This window comes from Salarias fasciatus, chromosome 9 (genome assembly GCF_902148845.1).
Source record: "Salarias fasciatus chromosome 9, fSalaFa1.1, whole genome shotgun sequence".
NCBI classification, from domain to species: Eukaryota; Metazoa; Chordata; class Actinopteri; order Blenniiformes; family Blenniidae; genus Salarias; species Salarias fasciatus.
Window position 1 is genome coordinate 10784644 of NC_043753.1, and position 8966 is coordinate 10793609.

Consider the following 8966-nt stretch of genomic DNA (forward strand, 5'->3'; position numbering starts at 1 on the left):
CTCGGTGCGTCAGGACCGTTGATGAGGAACTGTCAGCCCAGGATTTGAACGGGGGGGGAAACCATGGCAACAGTGGGTGGAGGTGATGAGGAGGAACAGATTTATATATAAGTGCCGGAGACCCCCTGAGAACGGCAGACATGAGCTGCAAATGAAAGTTGAGGAACATAAAGCACAATCACAAGATGATTTGTGAGGGCTAACTCAGAAAATATGGGACTAATCGTGAATTTCTCAATTTTACCGACTGAATTTATTTTTTGCACATGCTTTACCGTTCTCTTTAGGTAAACAAGTCTAAATTCCCATCCGATCAAAACTCCCCAAGTCCCTCCTCCTCCCAAGATGATACTAGCTGTCAGTCCAACGTGTGTGCTGTGTGGCAAAGTTTCATTTTAATATTAACAATATAATGTACATATTCCTACTAGTCATCAAAGGTACTAAGGTCGACCACTTCATTATACATTATACTAGGCTATTATTGCTCTTGGAGTGAAAGTCCAGTACGAGTAAATAAATCAGACATCCTACAAATCTATTATAAAAATAAACCTAGTAGGGCAATACAAAAGATAAAATCAGTAAATAAACTGAAGAAGGGGAGTAGGCTAGTTTAAACAGATGAGTCATGAAGAAGTACAAAGCTTTCTGTACATATAAAACACCTTCAAACAGTCTGAGTTGGTTCACTTTGACTGAGAGTCTTTGATCAAGCATGGTTTTCTTCAGAACAGAGAGAAACACCTTCCGTCACTCATTTACACACAGCCCATCTCCCCACTTTAATTTCACTCTGCAGCGGTCGCGCTGAACGCGGCTGACCTTGGAAGACGCTGTTTTCTGTGCCCTGCTGGAATCAAAGCAGAAACATCAGTCGTACTACTGGTTGAGTGAAACCACAACAACGCTGCTATCAAAGAGAACAAGAGTGATCCAGATTAAAATTAACGGTTTATTACTTTATAATCCAATTACTCCACGAGGGAAACAGACCTTCAACTGAACAAGAAGTAAAAGTCAAAGAATTTATAAAGTTGAAACTACCTAAAACTTAGTGAAAACACTCATAATTCATGTATTGGGGATAATTAAAACACAGCTACTTTAGGAGGTAATGTCACTGATAACTAAAATGAGTTTAACACAGTTGCTATAGTGTCAGTGAGTTTATTCATAGTAACATTTCAAGTTTATTATTATAGCTGTGGAGCTGTTAGCCTGCCTGTACAGAAGCTGTCACACTCTATAAACAAACCTTTGCTTCCCATAAAAACAACCTGTCTGTGCTCGCTGTCCTTATTTCTGGGTTTGTTTATTTCCAGCGTGATTACTGAAAATCGTAAAACCCCCACGCCGGACCGCTTACAGCTGAAAACGCTGGATATTAATAACGTACCTTAAACCGGCACGAATATCTTGTATGCACCACATTACAATTCAACTACTTTTAAAGGACGTAGCTAGAACCCGTGGTGGAACTTCACTGGTTAAAGCCAATATCTGTTACATTTGAGGCATTGTCGTGATTAAAGCTGCAAAAAACTCCCATGAAGAAACGCTGAAGCTGAAACACTTCTGGCCCTCATAAGGCGCCTTTTTTTTTTTCACAGACAAAACACATGAAAGGAAGCCACTGAGGTCTGCGGTGAGCTGCAGCCCAGACCAGACCTCAGCTGAGAGCTTTTAAGAGCTCTGAAGCCCTGAATCATCTCAGGCAATTTTTCTGTCATCACTGTAATTTTTTACCCTCGACTTTGACCCAGATCAACGCGAGATGACTGGACGACATTGTTCCTACATGAAGACGAGCTTTTCGAGCCTGCAATGCACTTTTCTTTCATCATCAGGAGACACGTCAGTCAGCGATACGTAGGTATTTCATTTTTCCTCCTCTGTGTGTCCACAAAGGCCAGATTAAACCCCTCCGCTCCCAGTACATTTCAGCGTGAGCCCATATACCCCGAGGTTGTCATCCATTCAAGTGCTGCGCCCCGAAGCCGTCTCTGAGCTGCAGAGAAGGTCAGTAAGAAGCTGGCTAATCATTTCCCCTCTCTGCTCCAGAGTGAATGTCGTCTCCGGGCTGGTATAAAAGGCAAAAGGTGGATGGAGTGGGGGGGCGGGGGCTGAGAGCTGGCAGGAGGACAAAACGCACCTTTGTTCATGCTCTCAGGTGCACACACTCGCACACACTCGCGCTCTGGCGTGGTACTTTCCTACTTCAAGTGTCCCTTTCACAAGTGCCGCACTGAGGGCCACTAAATTAGCGGCTCCCTGACGGGGAAGTCCGTCACTTCCAGCGAGGTGAGATGAGGGGATCTCCGTGGAAATTATGAACGATATTGTTCTTAACTGAAGACCCGAGAGAACGCCCATCACAGGACAGCCGAGTTCACTCCTCTCAACATTAATATTCAGAAGAAAAGAGAAAGCGAGAGCAAGTCTCTGCAGCTGGTGCACCTGTAAAAATTATGATCTTGTAAAGTTTACTATTTTCATGATATGAAGCCACAGATCGCACCCTGATCCTTTCACAACCTCAGCTATCATCTAACGCAACGTGACGCCCACGTGAGCTGCTGAGTCAGTGATAGCAGCCATTACAGCGAGATTGATTGATGATACCTATTCCTGTTATGACCATATATACAGAATTGTAGCTCTTTGTGACAGTCTCTCCAAAGGTCTCTCAAAAAAACAACGTCTGATGTACAATGCCTCCGTGACAGGACTGAGAAATGCATGAGATCATGAGACTATGACAATGTCCGTTGACAATCTTTTGCACCCTGGTGTGAAGCCAGTTCACACAAAACAACCAAATGCCCCTCCAGAGCACCAGAGCAGCTTTTACTTCTGTGATGAATACAGACTGCTGTTTGCCACGAGTGCATGTAAATATCGGTAAAATCAAACAACATAATTATTCTGAGAAATAAAGGCATGAGAGACTCAAAGCTTCAGGTGCCACTGACTGAGATTTCATGACACGCCCAGCCTGATAAACTCAGCAGCATCAACGCTCAATCGCCGAACTTGACAGCGCACAGAGACAGGTCCCTGGTATACTTTACGTAATGTGTGTTTCAAAAGGGGCTTATCAGTGAGCCGCTTCAGTCACACATACACTGAGCAGAAGCAAAAGCTGATCACGGCTTTGATATCGGCTGCACAATGGTGTCGTCAGCCTCTTACGATGCAAATATGCAGCTGAAACAGATAAGGCCGATGAGTCGGCGGGGGAAGCGTTCGGAAAGTAGAGTTAAAGGTTAGAAGCACGATCGGAAGAGGGTCGCCAGCTGAAAACACCCGGAGAGTCTGCAGAAGAATCTGCCCCAGCAGTTGTTGGAGAAGCATTAGGCCTGCCTCTTCAATCGTCAGCACCAGAAACATAAGTCGGTCAAACCAATTAGAGTTTTAATAATTTACAAAGCTGCCTTGTATCATACGGCTGCCCACTGCTCGTCAGGGCTGCTAAACCTCACTTCCTGTCTCTGAAGCTGTGTTAAAATCGACTGATTACAGTGGAGACAGATGGGAAAACGGGAGTGTAACGTCTCTATGAGTTTGTGGTAAACAAAGTGGATAAACAACACGCATGAATGGACAACTTTCACCAAATAAATCCACCATGTATGAAGCCACGACTCCACTGGACGTGTTAACGGGGGTTTAACCAGGCATGTTGATGCCTTTTGTAAAACACAACACCCATTAGCACATGCGAGCTGAATGGCAGCCGGCTTTCATGGTGCATCACATCAAAAGGCGAGCCGCTCCGAGAGGCGGCGCCAGGAAAACGAGCCGCTCTCCGCCGCCGCTGCTGCTGCTGCTGAGAGCTGTGTGCAGATGAACTTGAATCTCCTCCTCCTCTTCGCACCGCCACCCTGCTCGAGTGCCGTGACAAAGCATTCCTCAAGCCGGCGGCGCAGCACAGCGCCGGGCCCTGCTGGGAGTGTCTGCCAGCCACTGGGGCGACATTTTGCCGGGACCATTACCGTACGACCGCGAGTCCCGAGCCCTCCTCCGGGCGTGTTTGGGTTCATGTAACGCGTGTTGAGCAACAGCACATCAAGCAAAGGCATCAGTTACTTCTGCTGCAAGTGTGTAATGAGGAGAGTTCGCAGATCCTTCTAGAAAATAACAGATGTCATTTTAAGCACTATCAGGATTTAAGCCCATTGTAAATAGGCTTACGAGGTTTAAGGGCGGGCTGAGGGGGAATGGAGCCGTCCGTCCTGAAAGGGTCCGGACCTTTCATTGTCAGGGACGGATAATAGGCTGCAGCAGGTGGTGCAAAATAATGTGACACACAGACACACACACACAGAAAAAGAATTTGAATAAACATATAAAAACATGTAACGTGAAACTGCCCAGGTGCCTCACAGAAAACCTGATTATTATATAAAAGTCACAAATTCATTCATCACCAACAAATGTGTTGCATTTTAGCAATTTCAACAACAGTGATAAATATGGCCCATGGTTAAATAAAAAACTGGAAAATGTCAGATCTTATGAAATATTCCCATGTTTTGTCATATTGTGTGTTTTGGGTTTTTTTTTTTCATGATTTCTAAACTAATGTTATGGAGAATGAAAAACTATGCTTCAAACGTTGCTTTCAATGAAGTGTTTGGCTTGTATTGCTCCATACATTTTTTTTTTTTTAAGTACTTCTTATGTTATGGTGCAGTGACAGCCTTTGTTCTGTGTGGGAGGAGATGTGTATTGTTTTATTATTTTATTGTGTGAAGCACTTGCAGTGGATCCTGTCTGTATGGAAAGTGTTCTATATATAAAATCTTGTTGATTTGATTCAAAATGTTTAGTCGTGGATATGCTTCTTCATTTGGCACAAATCGATAATTTTAGTGAGATACTCTTGTTAACGTAACTTGCTAAGGAAAAAAATGGAGCCTGCAACATTGCATCAATTACTAATGCTATGACTTTATCGGCGCTTATTAAGAGAGAAATGTGGGACTGTTGTGAAAAAAGGTTTGGAGATTATTTTTATTCCCTACAGGCATAAACAAAGACAGCTTTTCCAACCAAGGTGCAGGGCTTCTGCTAAATGCTACAGCAATTAAGGCGAAGCGACCACTCATTTAACCCAGGGGGGGCTGACACACGCTGTCAACGTGGACACGTCATCCCAAAAAACCGGCAGACGTGCCTCTTCATGCAGGGCTGTGGGAATTATATCTGGAAGAGATGGTTCACGGTGTGTGAATTTTAGAAAGTCTTAAAAAATATAATCCTGGCTAATTACAGTAAAGAAAAGCAAAAAAGGTATGAAAAGAGGCATTCAGAGTCTGCCTGTTTGAGTGTAAAGCAGATTAAAACCATGCAATGGCAGACCGGAGTGACAGCGTTCACCTGGCCAGATGTTCTTGCCGACTAAAGCTGCTGGATCAACATTAACTCGACAGGCAGACGGTCTAATGATGTGATGTTCGCACACAGTCACAAGAGAGCACAGTCACTGTACTTATAGACCCCCCCCAAAAAAATGTAATCACACATCTAACATGTCATCAATTAAGACAGCAGACTGTGCACAACGCCGCTACGCCGGCGGGAGGGAGGGAGATAAACAAACTGCTCTCTAGAGATGCTCTGCAATACGTCACGAGCCCGGCAGCAAGAAAACAGCTCGCTGGGAGGAGACGGCGGGTTCACATGCAGATCGATGAGAGGAAGGGGGTAAAGAGCAGGGATGCGGTCTGCTGAGGAAATCAGGTGTAAGGATACATACTTTGCGAGCACAGCCATGTTTGTGCATTGCCAGCCTCTGTTCTCTCATCAAAAAGTAGCATGCCTGGTCTTTAAAAGAAGTCATCATCTGGTGTTGTCACATATCCAGTCTCCTTCAAACAAATTCTTCATTTTACATACCGCTACTTTCTCTCATGACAGTACATGCAAGATTTTTAGTGGTTTGGATTTTCTTTGTAATAATGCTAATGAGGGACGCGTTGATTGGCTGCAGGGAGAACAGAGCTGGAATGGAGGCTGGCCCAGTACATGCATGCATTGACAGACTCCCAAAGACAAAGGCTTTCAATGTGACCAAATCAATCTCTGACCTTTGGTTGAAAAAAAGAAATCTTCAAAATGATAATAAAAGACTGTTTTGCTTTTTTTTTTTTTATTTGCATCTCACAGTCTCTCTGCATGTACACACACACACTGCAGGTTAAAGGCCATTCTCTGACTCAGTTTCCATCACCTGTGAGATGATCCGGAGACTCAGAAAGGGCAGCTCGCCTCCTGCAGCACCATTTCCATTTCAAAGAGTTCAGAGTCTATCTGCATTTGGCATGGATCCTGTGTTTGGCGCCGACGATATCAGGTAGTGCTCAGCTCGGTGCCAGGCCGCTGCTAATTTAAAACAATGGTGCTGCAGGTGACTGTGTCTCCAGATAAGAACCGCGGACAGAGCCGGGTGCTCACACAGGCACGGAGAAATGTGATGTGGCACAAAAGCAGTAAAAAATAAATTAAAAAAAAAAACCCAACAAACTGAGGAGACACAAAAATGAGCCTCAGGGCTGAAATTAGATATAAATTGAGGCTTTACGATGACGCGAGGTGTAAAAATGTAGCTTTATCTCCATCCAGAGTCCAACGTTGACCCCATTATCCAGGCTGTGAGCATGATTACATCTCAGGCGTATTGATTAATCAGGAAACTGCTTTTTTTTTTTTTTTTTTTCAGTAAAAAGATAAAGTCCACCGACTGAAATAACCGAAAGCTCACTGAACCACCAGGACTGTCTGATCCGGGAATGAATCGGTGTGTAGGTGTCCCCCTCCACCTCCTTGCTGCAAACAGACAAACATGGGGCAGTGGCGAAAACATGGGGCAGTGGCGACCGGCGAGGAGAGCCTGAGAAAAATCAGACCCCTGACATCTCTATTGTCCCTGACGAAAGGAAAGGTTGCACAGCAGTAATTAAATTTGAGGTGGTGGGTGGGGGTGAGGGACGCACCGCCAGAGGTTGTCTGGGCTACCTAATCGCGTGTGCGCATGTCTCCGGGAGCACTTCATGTCTGCATTATGTGTGTAACCCCCCCACTCACACTTGCATAAGCCCTGGTCTAATCACTAGTCTCACTCCCATGGCTGAATCAAGCCTCTCATTTTCTAGCCAAAAAAAGTCACAGAGCGCTCTGCCTCCACAAGGCCTTGATTACTCAGCTGCTGGCTTTGTGGCTGAAATGAATTCATCTTTAATAATTCCACTGTGAACACATGATTTGGCACTTTTCTGCTCGAGCGCTATGAACTGCGCTTTTTTTTTTTTTGTGTGTTTTGTGAAATGAGGTTGTTATTATTGTGCAGGGCTGTGCTGCAAATTCTGGAGATAAACGGAAAGAAAGTGGATGATGAATACAATATCAACTCATTTAACCTTTGTTCACGCCTATAATCATATCTAAGTTTCCCTGCCGGTCTGAGCATTGCTGTGGCAGCAAGCTAAGAAGGAGTAACAGCTTCACTGGAGTGCTCAGCGTGAGACTTCCTGACCCGCTTTCTTCATATTTTGTACCTGTAAAGTCAAAACCCTTCAGAATTTCAGAGGAGATTTTAGAGTTGGCCCAAAAAGACGCTGAGCTTGCTTCTGTACGGATACCAAATGAAGCGAAGCGTATTCCTACACAGCTTTTCAACGTCTTTACATTGTTCCGCGTTTTATTACAACTGCACTGCTGCGTTGGTTAAGTTAATGGTCTATGTGAAGAGGTTGCATCAGGACTGCTACAATTTCCACTGTCAGCTTCAACTCTGTGCCGTCTCCTCGCTTACACGGTTTTCTCCAACATGTGATTCTTCAGTGTGATTAGTAAACTATTCAACAGAGTCGTAAGCAGCTTAATTTGTGCAAAGCGAGAGAAGCATTGCTTTGGTACTGGCACGAGTCACACAGTGTAACATTTTCATGATGGGAAATAGTCACACAGGCAATCGCAAACGGCATTTCAACACGTTTACCTAAACAACTCCACAAACTAATCAGGTAGTTTTAAAAAAAACTTGGCAAGATTTATGTAGTGTCGAGCAATCCGCCAATGTTTTGTGTACAAAAAAACTGCAACTGCATACCTTTTAATACATGAATCTGTACAAACTAGATGATTCATGAGCTACAAACAGAGAAACTAAAGCTACTGTTATGAGTCATAAGTCTTGTTAGATGTAAATTTGAAAAAAACGTGACAGAAGATCTGTCCAAAACACAAATGGCACCACCAGAGCTACAGTTTATGTCCCCTTTAATTTGCCATTGTCATGCAAATACCGTAAACTGGTGAAACGGAATTTCAACACTCATAACTTTAATAGTTCCCAGCTTCATGAGTGCAACATAAATTAAAGGGAGAAGCTCTTCAATGAACTGCTGCTCTACATTCCTACAAACTGTAAGTGCAATCAATAGGTAAAAACCAAGCCAATAACACTGTTTAAAGTGAAGCCGCTTCTCTATGACTTTCAGAGAAACCAGCTGAGGTAGTTCAGGAACTGGAGTACACAGCCTCCTGGTTGTTTTGTGTTGACGAAGGCACAGCCAACAGGAAGACGGCCTCCCAGGTTGGGTCAAGGCCCTGCTGGCATTCTCACACCTGTGAGTCGTCTGGGGGAGTAGCGTCTACCTCAGGGAGGGGTATAAAGTTGTGAGGTAAAATCCCGGCTGGCATTCTCTGCTTTCTCTTTCGCCGCTGTGATCCTATTTGGCCGAGGCGATTAGGAGGATGGATGGACAGACAGTTATCATTCTTGAGGATCTGCTTCTGCAGCTCCACACATCCATCATGTGCTTCACGCCCAACGAGAAGGATGAGATGTAGTTAACTTTACGAGGCGCCCTCTTACAGGGGTCTTCAGACGTCCGACTCAAGGAACCCCCTCAAGTGAAGCTTACTTTGTTAAATGTCAAATGTGTTTTGGCACTTGG

At 44.4% G+C, this 8966-nt stretch overlaps 1 protein-coding gene across 1 annotated transcript in view; it reads right to left on the bottom strand.

Annotated features, from left to right (window-relative positions):
* arfgef1 (ADP-ribosylation factor guanine nucleotide-exchange factor 1 (brefeldin A-inhibited)) overlaps positions 1-8966 on the bottom strand; it is a 47582-nt gene that overhangs the window by 29408 nt on the left and 9208 nt on the right.